This window comes from Talpa europaea (assembly GCF_964194135.1).
Source record: "Talpa europaea genome assembly, chromosome: 6".
NCBI classification, from domain to species: domain Eukaryota; kingdom Metazoa; phylum Chordata; class Mammalia; order Eulipotyphla; family Talpidae; genus Talpa; species Talpa europaea.
This window is the reverse complement of record NC_140072.1, coordinates 106,373,083-106,389,274: the sequence shown is the minus strand read 5'-3', so window position 1 is coordinate 106,389,274 and position 16,192 is coordinate 106,373,083.

Genomic DNA, 16,192 nt, shown 5'->3' with positions numbered 1-16,192 from the left:
TAAAGATTTATTTATTTTTATACAAGAGCTGGGTTAGTGGCCAGAGGTGCAGGAGGGTGAGAGGATTCACCAGAGACAGAGCAGGGAACAGAACAGGCAGACAACCAAAATACACTGCTGAGGGGAGCAGTGGGCGAGACAGGAGAGGTCTGCCTCGCCATGTGGAAATCTCCCTAGCTGGCCAGAAATCAAACCCGTGCTCCAGAGGCTGGGGACAGCTTCACAGCACTGTGCTCAACCTGCTGCGCCACTAGGGAGGCCCACTTTGAGATCTTTTTAATTATACTTTCTCAGTGTATTTCAAAAACAAAGGATATTAAGAATTTTTTCTATGAATTTAGCTCTGTGGCAATGATACCAATGTTGATCTAAATATTTTTATCACATTGTTGATTCACTAACAATAGAGTCCTTATGTGTTATACTTTAGCATAATATAGACTAAACCAGTAGATGCATGGGGGGGGGGGGAGAAAGAGAGAGAGAGAGAGAGAGAGAGAGAGAGACACCCCAATGTTATTGAAAAGGAAGAACTTTATGTGCAATGTAAATTTTTATATTATTTTTAGAATATAATTATGTCTCACCATTACACATTCAAATTGAAGTTTTAGCTTATTTACAGTGAATTCCAGAGCAAAAAAAAAAAAATTAAAAGGTAAATACAGTTTTATGTATTTTTTCTAAGAATCCAACATACAACAGATGATTATATAGAACTTAGTCCCATGCCTCTATGGTATATAAAGAGCATACCTCATTTCTTTTTTTTTTTTTTTAAATCCATTTATAGGTAAGGAACATTGGATTTTTTTTTTAAAGATTTATTTATTTATACAAGCACTGGGTACAGTCAGAAGAGCGGGAGGGTGAGAGAATTCACCAGATCCAGAGCAGGGAGCAGAGTAGGCAGAAGGACTGAAGTACACTGCTGAGGGGAGCAGCGGGCGGCAGGAGAGGTCTGCGCGCCATGTGGGACCCTCCTCCGGTGGCCATGTAGCAGCCGGGGATCGAACCGGCGCTGCAGAGGCTGCGGGCAGCTTCGCAACCCAGCGCTCAACCACTGCTCCACCAGGGAGGCCCAAAAGCATACCTTATTTCTAAAACACTTTCCATATGTTCTAGGAGAGTAGAACACTAGAATATATAATTTTCTGATTTACTGTTTCACTTTTTGTTTAATATCTATTAAAGAATGAATATATATATATATATAAAAAGCCAAAGCTTGAATGACCTTTAAAGAGAAATAACACTTTAAAGTTTCAAACTTTGCACCCCTGATTTTAACTTACCACAGTCATGTTCTTTCCATTATTTTATCTTTTTGCCACTGTATATTTTTATATTTCTAAATGATATGTTTATAACATTTTAATTTTAATTTTTTTATATTATGCAGTGGCATCTATATTAAATGATGTTCACATACATAAATTTAACTGTTTTGTCTTTTTTATTTACTTTGAAATAACTTATGATCAGATTTTTCAAAATAGGTTTTAATTTCACTTCCAATTTTCTTCTTATTTAATCACAAATTATCATTCATCATTCCTCTATGAATTTATTGTTCTTAAGTCATCACAATTACATGATGAGTTTTAAGTTTGCAGCTGTTAGCCAGCATTCTTAATAATAAAAAAAATTAAACAATTCTAATTTCAACAAACAAGCAACTGGTAAAACAAATGATGGCACAATATACTAAAATTTGTTCAGCCTTAAGAAAAATCTCATGTTGTAACATGGCAGAAGTATTTAAATGAAAATAGTGTTAACAAGATTTTGTTTTCCTCTACCAACTTAGAAAAAACCTTTTCACCGGATTTCTCCAAATCTGACCCCAAATTTTTAATGCACACTTAGTTAGACCACATACCTTAGGAAAGATGAGGAGAGCAAAAGCAGTTGAGGATACAATTAAATTACCCATGTTGTGCTTTAACCCCACCCTCCAGCTGGTATTTAGATATTCCAAACACCTACTGTTAATTCTGGTGGTTTTTAAATAAAATCTTATGGTGCTAATAGGTTAGTTTCTCTCAGAGGCAACATTGTGACAAGAGCCAATTTCTTTTGCTTAACTGTGAACATTCCAGTGACATTGCTATAATTCTTCTGAGTATCTCCCAAAGCTACCAGGACCTCAATGTCAGTGCATCCACGCCAGGTCAAGGGGCCATCTGCTGATGTCTGTAAGGGAATCACTACATCTCCTGTCCTTTGTTCTGTGTCCTTTTCCATGAAGCCATTGGAAAATAATAGTTTATGTCATTTCCTAGATACAGATACTCACTGTGGTCACCACATGGTACTGCTAACTTTTTTACTATTGTTACAAGATAACAATGCTATCCTGGAACTTTCATCATAGCAAATCCACTCATTTTAGGCTTAAGCAAGAAGATAGCCTTCTTCTGTCCCTTTTCTATGGATTCCCACCAGAAAGTGCCTTAAACTAGCGGGAAGCTTTTGGGCCTTAAGACCCCTGCTTTGGTCCAACTCTGTGTGGCTGGGCATTTACAACCACGCGGGATTAGTAAGCTTGGGTGTTGAATATGACAATTATTATGTTTGTTTTTTTTCCTTATCCTGTCTTTATTTCACACTGATTGTATTAAAGTTCCTTTCCATTGAAGGTCCTATGCACTAGAGTATGTTTTGTCTTTGTGTGGCAGATGACAGAACCCATTTAGAGTGTGCATGTTTGGGGGTTCTAGGGTGCCCCTCATTCTGCCCTGTAACAATCCAACCTCCCTATTTCTGTCCATTTTCTTTCTCTGTACAAACTTCAACATAAAACAACTCCATTTCCTTAATTACATATTATTTCTACATTAATATTTATAATAAATATAGTAAGCATGATGCTATAATGTTGATTTTGTCTTAACTTTTAGAATTGCCTTCTGTATTTGTTGTTTATGTAGGCTATCACATTTAGATTCCAGACTTACTTTTTTTGTCATTAACTTATTAGAGAAGATTGGTATATAGCTGTGCTGTATTAAGCTAGACTCTGTATATTTATTTAAAATATTTTCTCGATTATTTCAATTATTTTTGACAATTTTAATAATTAGATGTTTATTAGATCAACTCATAGCTTCTATACTATTGCTATTTCTGAAAAATGAGCAGAGAGTTACTTGTCTTTTTCAACAGAAAAAAATTAGATAATGAGGCTTAAAATATGGTTTTGATATCTTGAAATGTGTGTCCACACATTCAGAGGAATGCTGAGAAAGACTATCTTGACTTTTCCATGTCTGCTGAAGTATACTATGCACTGCCCTCCCTCCACAGTGATGACTTCTTGTATAATGTTTGAATTATTTTACAAATGAAAGGATACGATTGCTAAGAGTGAGACAGATGCAATTTCTCAAAAGAATCCATTGGAAACTCAGTGATTCAAACTCAGTTCCTCCCATTTAGTTGTTAGATCTCAGCAGCAGTGAAATTCATGCAAACATGTACTCTGCTGACCCATGGTATAAAAGATCACAGAAGACTTGCAGCATTGCTGCAGATTTTTGCAATCACATCAGGATATTTGAGGAGTAAATCTCATCACTACCACCACATTCAGGGATATAGAAAAATAATTGTATACTCATTTCGCCAGAGTAAATTACTTAAGAAAAAAGTCAGGAAATAATTATTTAAGAAAATTTTAATGATACTCTTTTTTTTAAATTCATATTGATGAGAGTTGTCTTGACCCATGTCTTTAAATTTGTATCTGTTTATGTTATTCTTTCATTTATAGAGCTAATTTATAGGTAAATGATTTTGCAGTATAAATACTTGTTACTTAAAATGTAACAAAATTAAAATAACCTTTTTGCAACATTCTCAATTGTTAAAGACACAGACAGACATATAATTGGAAAGATAATAAATATATATTATTAACATTACAATAACTTAGATTCAATTAGGACCTTTACACAGCTGCACTTTTTTCTGGATAATGTAATTATTAGGTTTGGCTACATATAAGAGAAAACCCAAATAATTGGCTTAAACAAGAGAAAGGTGTATTTAGTCCTCCCATAAAATATGCCTGAAGCTTGGGCAGTTTACAATGTAAAAGTCAAACCCAAAATCATTAGGGACACAAGCTACTTTCAATTTTCTGCCCTGTCAATTGTCATGGTCCTTTTCTCAGTGATCTGAGAGGAATATTACCTTCCAGTAGCATATCCAGTTCCAGCAGTGGAACTGCTCCTTTTTCACAGTGCTTTCCCAACCCCAGCATTGCCCATGTACTTATAACTGATGTCATCCAATTTTTAGGTAATTGATAATAAGGGAAGTTGGGGTAGGCAATTTCTACTTTTTAAAGAAGATAATAGAATATTTTAATAGCCCAGTAAGTCATATAAATTATTATTTAATATCAAAAAATGAAGTTTATTATGACTATGGAATATCCTAATGTTAAAGGTTAATTTTTCTATTTACATAAAGCAAACTGTTAATACTGGGTCTTGGGAATCATAACATATCTTTTTCTCAAGTTTCTTTGCTAAGTATTCAGAAAAAAAGAAATATTTCTATTTTTGTTTCCATCTGTTATTCTGTATTTTATGGTGTTTCTCTGTGGGAGGCAGGAGGACAATGGGAAGAATGCTATTCTGTGGCAGAGCAGGGAGTGTGCCCTGGTGGCAGAAATCTTGCTCTAATCTTTCACCTCCTCACGCCTGGCATCTTCCTCTCAGTACACAGCTTCAAAACCATCTCTACCAGAGGCAAAAGCCTGAATCAGTTATTAGTGAAGAAGCAATTTTGCCCAGAATTGAAAAAAACAAGATGGAAGAGAGAGAGGATATCAATCCAATGAGAAGTGAGATGGTGACAATACATGTTTTCCCTATGAATGGCTCAAGATTAAAAAAAAAAAAAGTATTGATTTTCTTTCTCAAAAGTCTACTCAATGTCATTTTGAAATACTTTGACCCAATTCCAAAATGACTACCATAGTTTCCCTGTGTTTAGAAGCATTTGACAGCTTTCAGAGACTGATTTCAATCTTAAGGAAGGCCAGATGGTCTGGGCTATGAAGAGAGAGTAGCAACATAAATAAATTCTTTTTGATCCCATATATGTCCTCTATGACTCAAAGGTGTATTTGATTGCTATAAATAGTATTTATTCCTTACTAAATATGACAATTTTCAAAATTTACCAGTAGTTTGGAGGAAAATATTAAAGCAATTAAAAAAATAGTGTTATTTACTCATTAGCTAGAGGATTGATAAAAGAATTTTAATTAAATGGTTCAAAGTGGAGACAAATCATGAAGTTCTCTAAGTAGTTTCTGAATTGTTTTAAGTTCATGAAATAGTCTTTCAGCATATTTCTATTGTGCTATTCTATAACTGAAATTAATTGAAAAAAAACCAATTACTATTTCAAAATTTTTTGTGAACAATTTGGTACAGATAGAGTCTCATGCTTTATTTAGTTTATTTCTTCAACTACATTTCTAAATAACCTGGATATGGTTTTTCAAAGACTTCATTTAGAAATTTCATCTGCATACCTTTAGGATAGGAGGGGAAAAATGAGGGAGAAAAAAAAGACAAAATCTTTGCAAAGCACTTTATGCAAAATGCAACCTTAGTAGTATATTTAATATCATTTTAAGAAAGAGTAGACATCCTCTAATTTTAATTAGTCTTCAAAAGTGAGTTTTTTTGATCAAAAAGTAGTGGGGTTTTTGGTGTTAGGAAATGTCTAATTAAAGATAGTACAGTTGAAATGTCAAATGATATTTAAATTTCAGATTACATATTTTTTGTTCTTTGTATTCAAAGGATCAAAAGGTCCCTATTATAAGATACCATAAATGGGCTTTATGGATAATTTTATAATGAAATGCATAACTAATCCAATCATAAATTTGTGAAATAGAATAGGAAATCTCCAAGAACAAGTAGTTTAGATGTACTATATATTGTATGTAATACATATATACAACAAATGTGTGCCAAAACTTTCATATTTGTGAAACAATTTAACCTTTATCCACTTTAATATACTATTTTATATCAATGTAAGGAATTCAAAAAGGAACAAAATATGGAAGATGGTAGATAAATATTAATGCACTCTTCAGGTATGAGTTTGTTTTTATTTTGACATATTCCCCTTATTCAAAAATAGTACTTGTATATTTCTCTACAGCAACCCTTTTGTTAGGCATATTTTGCTGACTCAGCTCACAGGGATGTATAACTCAGATCACAATAGAATCATCACAACAAGAGTTAAAATGAATAGATCTTAGGTAGACATCTCAGATCCACTGTAAACTGATAGTTTTATATTCGGTAAATTCAAGAACAGAAAAAACAATATTAAGGAAATCCAAGGAACTGATTCCCACCGTGATGTATGGAGAGGGCCTGGATGGGAATATATGGCAATGCATAAGTAAGGGTAGGTACAAGTGGGTTTCCATAACCTCACAGATTAAATAATTTAAAGTTGTATCTAATTGAGGCACATAAAAGTATAGTATAACAATTTTTCTTTAGCCTTCTCATAGTAAGTAAAACCAATAAATAAAATATGTGAAATGGAAAGATATACTTGCAAAGTCCTTAAGTTTTCTGGATACCTGCCTAGGCAGTTTTGTTCTTATTCATTTGTTACAATGGTGTAATTGAACCAAGTGGCAACAGCAATTTACTGTCCCAACTGAAGCATTGATTCAAGAACTTTAGGTTTCTTTCAGGGAACTGAACAAAGCTGACTTTGATTTTACTGTGACAATTAAATATTTGTGGAATGATAAAAGTTCCTCCTTTTAATTACAAGATGTATACTTATTAGCATAAAGCAAAAAGCTTCACTGTGAAACTTTCTGAATGGTCCATACTGATCTCATCCTAGACTGACAAAAGTAGACAGTGGTCAACCTGCTCTAAGAATAGAAAATAAACATCATTTCTCTGCATTACACTTTTCAACTGAGTTGATTTTATTAAACCTTTCATTAGCTTCATCAAGACATGTTGTAATCAAACCGCAGTCACAGGGATCAAGGGAGAATGTCAGCTGTAAGCGGAACAAATTTACCACAAGCAATTTTTAACAAATACTTCATAGTGAAAATGCTTAATAGCCATATACATTTTCTGTAAAAGGGCATCTTTGTGTCTAACTATGGCTTAATTTATTTCTCTTTTAAATACATTTCGATCAAAGATTAATGCTGCTTCTTGAATAAGCCAGGGCAATTTGGTTATTTTTATAATATAAGTTTGGTGAGGAATTTGCTGGTTCACAAATTAAGAAAAAAATTCAATATACATTTTAGGATATGTATGTGATCTGCTTTGAGTACTAGGAAACTATAAAGAAACTACAAAGATACTGATTTTCTTCAAGATCTTAACAACATTTCTAGCTACCATTTTATTTCTCTTTTATATTATAGCAAAACAGAATATTCTTTACTCTTCTTTGGTTGTTCATCTCCCATACCTCCCACAAACCAGACTTTCCAGTCTTACTTTATCTCACCATAAGGTTTCAAGGGGAAAAAAATAATACTAAGAGGGAGAGAAAAAGAGGAGAAAAAAATCTCATATTTTCAATGAAAATTTAAATGAATCTTTTCTCTCATGCTTTATCTTAGGGCACTCTTCTCTCTTGAACCACTATATGCATCATTTTTTTATCTCCCCTGTCTTCTTGATGATTTTTATTTTTTGCTTTTTGTATGCTTTTGTAAATAAGAAAACCATTTGTTGTTTACCCACCATTTTTCTCCACTCATTATACTTGCTAACTGAATTTCAATTTTATTCAACTATTAAGTCTTCCCTTTCAATACTCAAGAAATATGTACTCCATCACTAACACAGAGCTAGATACTCAGTGGACTGAGTCAGTCAGAAAGTTTCCATACTCAGGCTATAAGTAGGTCTCAGGGTGGACATGTGTCCTGGTGCCAGTCAGTGAGACTTAAAAGCATAAAAGAGTTTGTAGGATAAATGGTTTTTCAGGCTTTTCTGCCCTCCCACCATTTGGATTGCCCTACCCCATGGGCACCTGCAGTTGTTACATTGTTGCAAACACACTTGTTTAGTTCTGTGGGCCACGGGAGGGGTATTGAGATAGTCACCTAGAGAAGCAGAAGCAGGAGGTCAAGAGAGAGAAGGGGAGAAAGAAGCCAGAGCAGCCCAGAGTGGAGACTTGCGGGGGCTTGGAGGCCTGCCAGTCTCCTGGCCCCCCATCCCCTGCCTGCTGTGTACCTGGTTGCTGCTCTATATGTAACAGCTCAATAAAAGCCTGAGAAACCCACTGAGGGCTCCAAGACTCTCCTTTACCAGTCTGCTGGATCAGAAAATCTGCACTGTGGCCATCCTGCCGCTACAGTTCCTTCCGAGTCACATGGTATGAGGTTATCAAAATTATATTTTTAAATGCATACAGGATGTATATAAGTACTAAAGTTATGTTGAGATAACATTTTTAAAGTTTTAGACTTCTGATTCTTTACTTTTCTTATACTAAAAACATGTAAATCAAAGTACTGAAAGGAATACTAGTATTCTGCAAAGGAAATGATGTTACTTGGAGATATTTATAGACAAATAAAAGACAATTTGAAATGCAAATTATGTTGGACTTCTCTTAGGAGTGCTACAGAAATTCATCTGGGAACAGAAGCTCAAGATTCAAGACAAAATAAGAATAGTTGACCTGGTACCCGAAAAGTTCTCATGTCATCTTAAAAGCTTTTAATAAATGATGAAATATAAGTAGCAATATTATTAATATTTAAATAGTGAATTTATTTTTCCTTATCATCTACCCTCCCTGAATTGTTAATGGGGCTCAGGATAAATACAACAAAATCATTTTTTGAAGAATTGGTCCAATGTATTTTAAGTAAAATATTATGGAACTTACATAAAGCAAATTATGGGCTTCTAATCATTTAAACATTTTATCATCTGTGATTTAACTACATTAATGATGGAAGTCAGGAAACAAAGTACTTTGAGACCAAATTTTTGTTGATAATTAAACCAGATTTCCTGAATTGACTACCATGGCACATTTGCTGATTTTCACTCAATAAATCAGTAAATATTTATAGAATAGCATCAAACACCAAGGAATCAACAATGAATAAAACAGTATCCTTGCTGTAATTTTATATTCTATGGAAGAAGACAGTAAACAAATACATTTGGTATGTTGAATGCTGTGAGAAAAATCAAAAGTAATGGGGGGATTGTCATGTTAAGATATAGTCTATTTTATGATTGCATGTCCAAATGTTATAGCAAGAAACTAATTTTTAGATTATGTGGAAACTTTCCCAGGTAACTGGAGGCAGGTGAATTGTCTATTAGCACTTCATGAGCACACTGCAAAACAACAGAAAATACAGGCAAGGCAAAAAGACCTGTGGTCAGGATGCCTTATGGCAGAGGGAGCCCCCTGATACAGAGACACAGACCTAGAAAGCAGCCTCAGGACACAGAGTGGAGCTTGATCTGGTCACTGAGAGAAGAAGCTGGCTCATAATTTGCCCAGCCTGTGTTTGCTGTCCCTCCATCATCAACACTGAAGTACTTGATTATGTAACAATAGCAATTTATTCATTTATATCTGGAAAAAAAGGTCAAGTGTCACAGAATGCAAGCAATTGCAGTGAAGAAAGTGTCATTAAAGGAGAAACTAATGATAATGGAGGAAACTTCAAATTGCCCAAATATCTGTAATCAGTAGTGCTAAGGATTAACCAGACCTCCTAGAAATATAATTAGCAGTGATAGAAATAAAGAAATGAAATCAGCAGTGGCAGAAATATGAAAGCAATATCACCAGCAAGAGAAATTTAGGAAATCAGGGAACTTTTTAATGGAATATTGATGCACAATGAGAGAGAGAGAGAGAGGGAGAGAGACTGACTGACTGACTATAAAGAGATTTGTGAGTCTGGCAAATAGCTTTAAATTAAAAATCTGATTGTTATCCAAATTCTATGTCTCAGTACTGGGAATGGGGATAAAATTTTTCAGATCCTCATAATAGTTAGGCATTATCTTGATAGTCAAATTACTTGATAAGTGTCTCTCTCTCCCTCTGTCCACAGTTTCTGCTCTGCATCTCTGTGAGACACCTACCTAACCATGTCACACAACTTTCTTAGACCTTGTAAGTGGCTCTTTTCTGAATTGCAGCCAGTTGTTAAAGTAACAGCTGGTAATTATCTAATTTAATCCATTCTGCTGCTATCAACCTCTACAACAAACATCATTAGCTCTTCATTAAACCAAGTGTAGAAATATCTGAACTAAAAAGATAATTATGCTACTTGTCCCAAGAAGGTATCAGTTAATCTTGCTTATATAAGCATAATTGTTTCAATGATTTATATTTCCTTCTATGAAAGGTGATCATAAGGGTGTCTGTCTAGTGCCAAATTGACACTTAAATGAGCATTTTATGGAATTCTAGCATTCTATAAAAAAAATCCCATGATGGCTATATAATTATTAATTCAATTATATCAATTAATTCAATTGATGGTGAAAATGGACTCTAATAATAATATGATGACACCAGACACATTCTATAGATAAAAATCCTCATATTCCAAATTCCTACTTACCAAAAATTAAAAATGTGTGAAAAGGAATTAAGAAGAAATGGAAATATATTAACTCATGTTCCCATCAGAGACAAGGAAAAGTGATATCCTCAAAGTTTGTCTAACCTAGTTTTTTGTGTCACAGAACTTTTAAGTACTTGAAATTTGGAAGAAGTTATCAAAAGTTATTTCCTGATTCTCTGTTCTTCATGGTTGAGATATCTTTTGAATCTAGAAGCAGACTTTCATCTGGAACAAAACAAGCTTTCCATCGTAAGAACAAAAGACAAAAGTTCCTGTCTCGTCTGAAATAGGGTAAAGAAGGGACATAGGGGATTGAGACCTGACTGTATTTCAATTGATATCTGCACTAATAAAATGAGCACAAAAGTATTTATTATAATGGTGTTTTTGTGGAGAAAGAGCAACCAGAGAGAAAGATGGAAAGTATAACTATACATTGATGATCAGTGACCACAGATGATTAATCCTGTGTTCACAAATAAAGTAAAAATAATCTAAGTAAGTCAACAGAAAAGTAGATAAGAACCTTGAATATATATCTTGTAAAGAGACTATTAAAATGGCCAATAAAAATGAAAGTGAACACAGTATCATTGGTCAAAATAAATGCAATTAAAATCATAACACTATATTTACACATCTATCAAGTGACTAAAATTAAAACAAAAACTGGAGCAACTGGAAATCTCATACACTCATGGTGGGTAAATAAGTCAGTGTGACCATTTTAGAAACTTTGTTGGTATTATCTTGTAAATTTTAACACAATCATAATCTATAATCAGCAATTCCCTTTTAGGTAGGTGCCCAAGCGAAATCCCTGTATATATGCATGTGTACATTATAATTCAAATATAACAATCTTTATAGCAGCTTAGTTTTAATAAGCAAATTCTAGGAAAAATCCAAAAATTCTCCCTGGCATATATTCTTTAGGGACACTTCACTGTGCAGTAGAATGTACTGACTAAGGGATTGTTAAGACATATAACTGAATCCAACGCCCAGAGATTTTGAAGCCACACGTTTGAATTTAGACCAGAGAATTTGTAATTCAGATAAATTTCCAACTAATCTAGGAACCACACTTTGGGAAGCTCAGAGTAAGAATGTGTTAGTGATAAAAAAGGCATCTGCTCCTTGGTGTCCTCAAACTTCTGTTTTCTTATTAGCAGAAACAAATCATCATCAAAGTATAGTCTTTCTCAGAGATTTGAGATTTTTTTTTTTAAATGAGGCCTGTTTCAGTCTCCATTTCTTTTAGAATCACCTTTTGTAATTTTGTATTCTCTATTTCATTTAACATTTCTAATTTTATAAAACTGCAAATGCATTCTTTAAAGAATTTTCTTTCTCATTTTTATCCTGTTGAATAAGTTGCAGTTTATTTTACTTTTTTGAGACTAACTGTGGATAGTATTGATTATTTTCCAAGAGGTAACTCTTGAATTTTATAGTCAAGATGTGGAGGATGTGTGACAGACAATTCCTGTTTCCCTTAAACATTAAAGTATTGATTGGCTGTAACCTCTGTGTAGCCTTGTTAGAGACGTATCCTCTGTGAGCCTCTGCCTCCCTCAATGACAGATCCCTTCCCAGGAAGGCCTTCACACAATGACTGATGGAAGTGACAGTGCAAGTTTCCAGTTCTCTAAAAGAGCTTGAATCTCCAGAATTCCCTACAGGATTGGCTGAGAATGCCCTTGAGATTTTCGGTAGCTAGACTTCTTCCTTCCCTCCAAGGGTGTTGATTTTTGTCTAAGTCTGTTTCCTACAGAATCCAAGCTGAGAAACAAATTTGCTATTTTGTTATAGCCATTTTATTCTATACTGCATTTGTTTTTTATTCTAAATTTGAGGTTGTTCTGTTTCTCCTTCTCTAAATTTGTTTCACTATGAGCACAAATGAATATATGCTCTGTATTTTTCACTTCCTTTAACATTTGATAGACTTCTGGCCTACTATATGGAAATTGCATATATCTATAGATAATATAGATAATATTTGTGTACACGTGCATTTTATTGAGATATAATTGACAAACAACATCGTGTTAATTTTAGGTGTACAACATAATGATTTCATATATTTATATATTACAAAATAATTACCACAATAAATTTAGTTAACATTCTTATCACCATACATAATTACAAACATTTCTCATGATAGGACTTTTAAGATATACTCACTCAGTAACTTTCAATTTTATAATACACTATTGTTAACTATTGTCACCATGCTGTACAGTATATCCCAAGAATTTAATTTATCCTGTATCTGGAAATGTATACCTTTAGACTACCTTCACCCATTTCACTCACATAAATGTTTTATAGATAGGGTAATTGGGAAAAGTTTATTCTGCCTATATACTATACAGAACCTTAGGTAACATTAACCTTATATAGAATATTATCTTTATTTTGTCTAAATGTTAAATGAGACTATGCAAAAGTACTTTACTGTCCTTAAAATTATGAATACTTATGCTTCTCCTCAAGTCATTATGAGGAGGGATAGTTTTACATAGAAATTATATCTTCTTTCTGGGATTTTTCTACCTCATTTTCCAGGATGGCATCTTACATTTCATCGTCTGACACTTCAGCTCAATAAAACTGTAACTGACTGCTAAAATTCAAGCGATTCACATCTTACAGATAGTAGGGGATTAGAACTCTATGGTCAGTAGTACAACCACTTAAATGTCCATCTCATGTGAGATTCCCTTCTTTCAAGTCAATCCCTTTCAGTTTTTACCTGCTTTTGGTTGTTCTCTGTGCTTTTAAATAGGTTCAAATAAGTTAGAGTTTGGGTCTCAATGTTTATTTGAGATAGATTATCTACCAGAACCACAATAGAAATTCCCTTGCATTGTCTTTCAATAACAGCAGTTATCCTTACTTTGTTCTTTCATCTTTCTTTTCTTTTTTCTTTTTTTTTTTTTTTGTTCTTTCATGTTTCTAAAGACTTTTGCTTACTATTGTTACCATCTGGTTTATTTTGGCTAAAATAGGGTGATATGTTCTCAATTATGTTTTTTTTTTTTTCCTTTAGCATTTGAATTCCTGCAACTTCTCTGGGCCCTTCAAAGATTATTACTTTTCTGGATCTTTAAACAGATGGTGCATCTTTCTGAATATATGTCAACTTTATTGTTCAAATTGCCAACATTAAGAATGAAGCCAGAGCTAATGACTCTCTCAGTGAGAAAAAGAAATTAGGCCTCTTTCTTTCTCCTAATTTTTATGTCCTTATTTATTTTATGATAGTTGACCTTTCAAATACTGAAAGTTACTATCAAAGTGTTCCAATTTTCTCTTCTCCTTTAGACTGCCTTTTATGTTGCTGCTTCTATGGCCACAACTGCCTAACACTATTTCTAATGCTGACAGCTGAGCTATTTCTCCTTGTTACTGCTGCTTTCTTCCACTTACATTCATTTCATCCTTTGCTCTTCTGCCATTACCACTAAGGGAGAAGAGAGAGTTCTCTGTATTTCAATGTACCATTTTGTCCTCTTAAGTCACCACTATTCATTCTGAAGTGGAGGTAATATCTTTCTTTTTATTAGACTTTCTCAAATAAATGCCCTAACAGTCATACTGCTACTATGTCTTTTAGAATGCTTAGTGAAATTAGCTATTTTGTTTTGCAAGGATCCCATAGATTGCTTTTTCACAGGATTATGATGTGAGAACAGGGCCTCTCTGGTGGCACAGGGGTTAAAGACAGTGCTATTAAGCTGCTGCCAGGCACTACAGCACAAATTTGATCCCTGGCAGGCCAGGGAGCAACCCACATGGCACAGAAGATCTCTCCTATCTCACACGCTGCTCCCCTCAGCAGTGTATTTCAGTAGATCTGCCTCTTCTACGCTCCACTCTCTCTGGTGAATAGTCTCACCTCCCACACCTGTGCCTTACACCCAAGTTTTTGTATGACAAATAAATCTTTAAAAAAAAATGGGCACAGAAATATTAATTCAAAAAGGCACCTGCACCTCTATGTTTATAGCAGCACTATTTACAATAACTAAACTGTGGAAACAATCCAAATGCCCCAAAATAGATGACTGGATAAAAAAGATGTGGTACATAAGCACAGTGGAATATTACTCAGCTATCAAAAAAGAGAAACTCATGCAATTTGCAGCAACATGGATGGAGCTGGAAGGGATCATGCTCAGTGAAATAAGAAATAAAAAGAATAATACCAGATGGTCTCACTCATAGCAGGAATTTAGAAAACCTAAATAAGGGACCAGGAAAAAAACTAATTATAATAAAGTGAAAGTCAAAATCAACAAACAACTATAAACCAGGGACATAGTACGGGGGGAGGAGGAGGGAAGAGGATCAAAACAAGGGGTATGAGAATTGTATGAGGACTATAACCAAGATGAAAATGCATACATTGTGCAAAAATGAAAAATGTTGTAAAAAATATATAAAATAAAAAAAAATGTGAGAAAATAGGTATTTGGATGAATAATCGGCAATATGACAAATACTGTACATAATGTTTGTCCTCCCATCCAAGCAAGAAGAATACATGATTTAGACAAATTTTATCTTTATGCCTCTGTTGGCTTCAACCAAGTACTTCATAACAAAGAATGTAACTAGGCCATAAAACTCCACTAACTTATCTTTCAAGTCTATGAACATATTTTTGAATATTCAAATACATGAGTACATTTAATATTTTCCAAAGTCTAAATGTGTTCCTTTTCTTAATTTTAACCATAAAAATTTAAAACATGAATAATAATAGAATGGACAGTTATAAATCATCACCCAGATTTATCAAGTGCTAGATTCTTGAATTTCAATGGCTGAATTTTTTGCTTCTATTTGAAATTTTAGAAGATAATTGCCAATTACCATCAAAAAATGAACTGTGGGCCTCCCCTGTTGGCGCAATGGTTGAGCGCTGGGCTGCAAAGCTGCCCACAGCCTCTGTAGCGCCGGTTTGATCCCTGGCTACCAGCGAGGGTCCCACAGGGTGTGACAGACCTCTCCTGCCATGCCTGCTGCTCCCCTCGGCAGTGTATTTTGGTCACTCTGCCTGTTCTGTTCCCTGCTCTGGCTCTGGTGAATTATCTCACCCTCCCACGCTTCTGACTGTACCCAGTGCTTGTATAAATAAATAATCTTTAAAAAAATGAACTGTATGATAAACAAATTATAGTAATTTATCCTGATAGATACCTCAAATAAAAGGACAAAAAATTGGAGCTATTTGGAGGTCATGAGACAAACCACACATAAATGATTAACTAGGTCATTATGCTTTTGGTTTAAAAAAAAAAACACTGAAATATTTTATTGGTTTGAAAACATGTTATACAACCCATTTAAATGAAATGTAAAATTGATTATGGTGACCTGCAAGGCTGACTTTCAGTTGAACAGAAAAAAGTTTTAGCATGAATACCATGTGAATAACAAGAATAACATCAAATATGATTTAAATACCTAGAAAAATGAAATTTACATATATTCTAAAGTAAGATAATGTAAAAGAACATG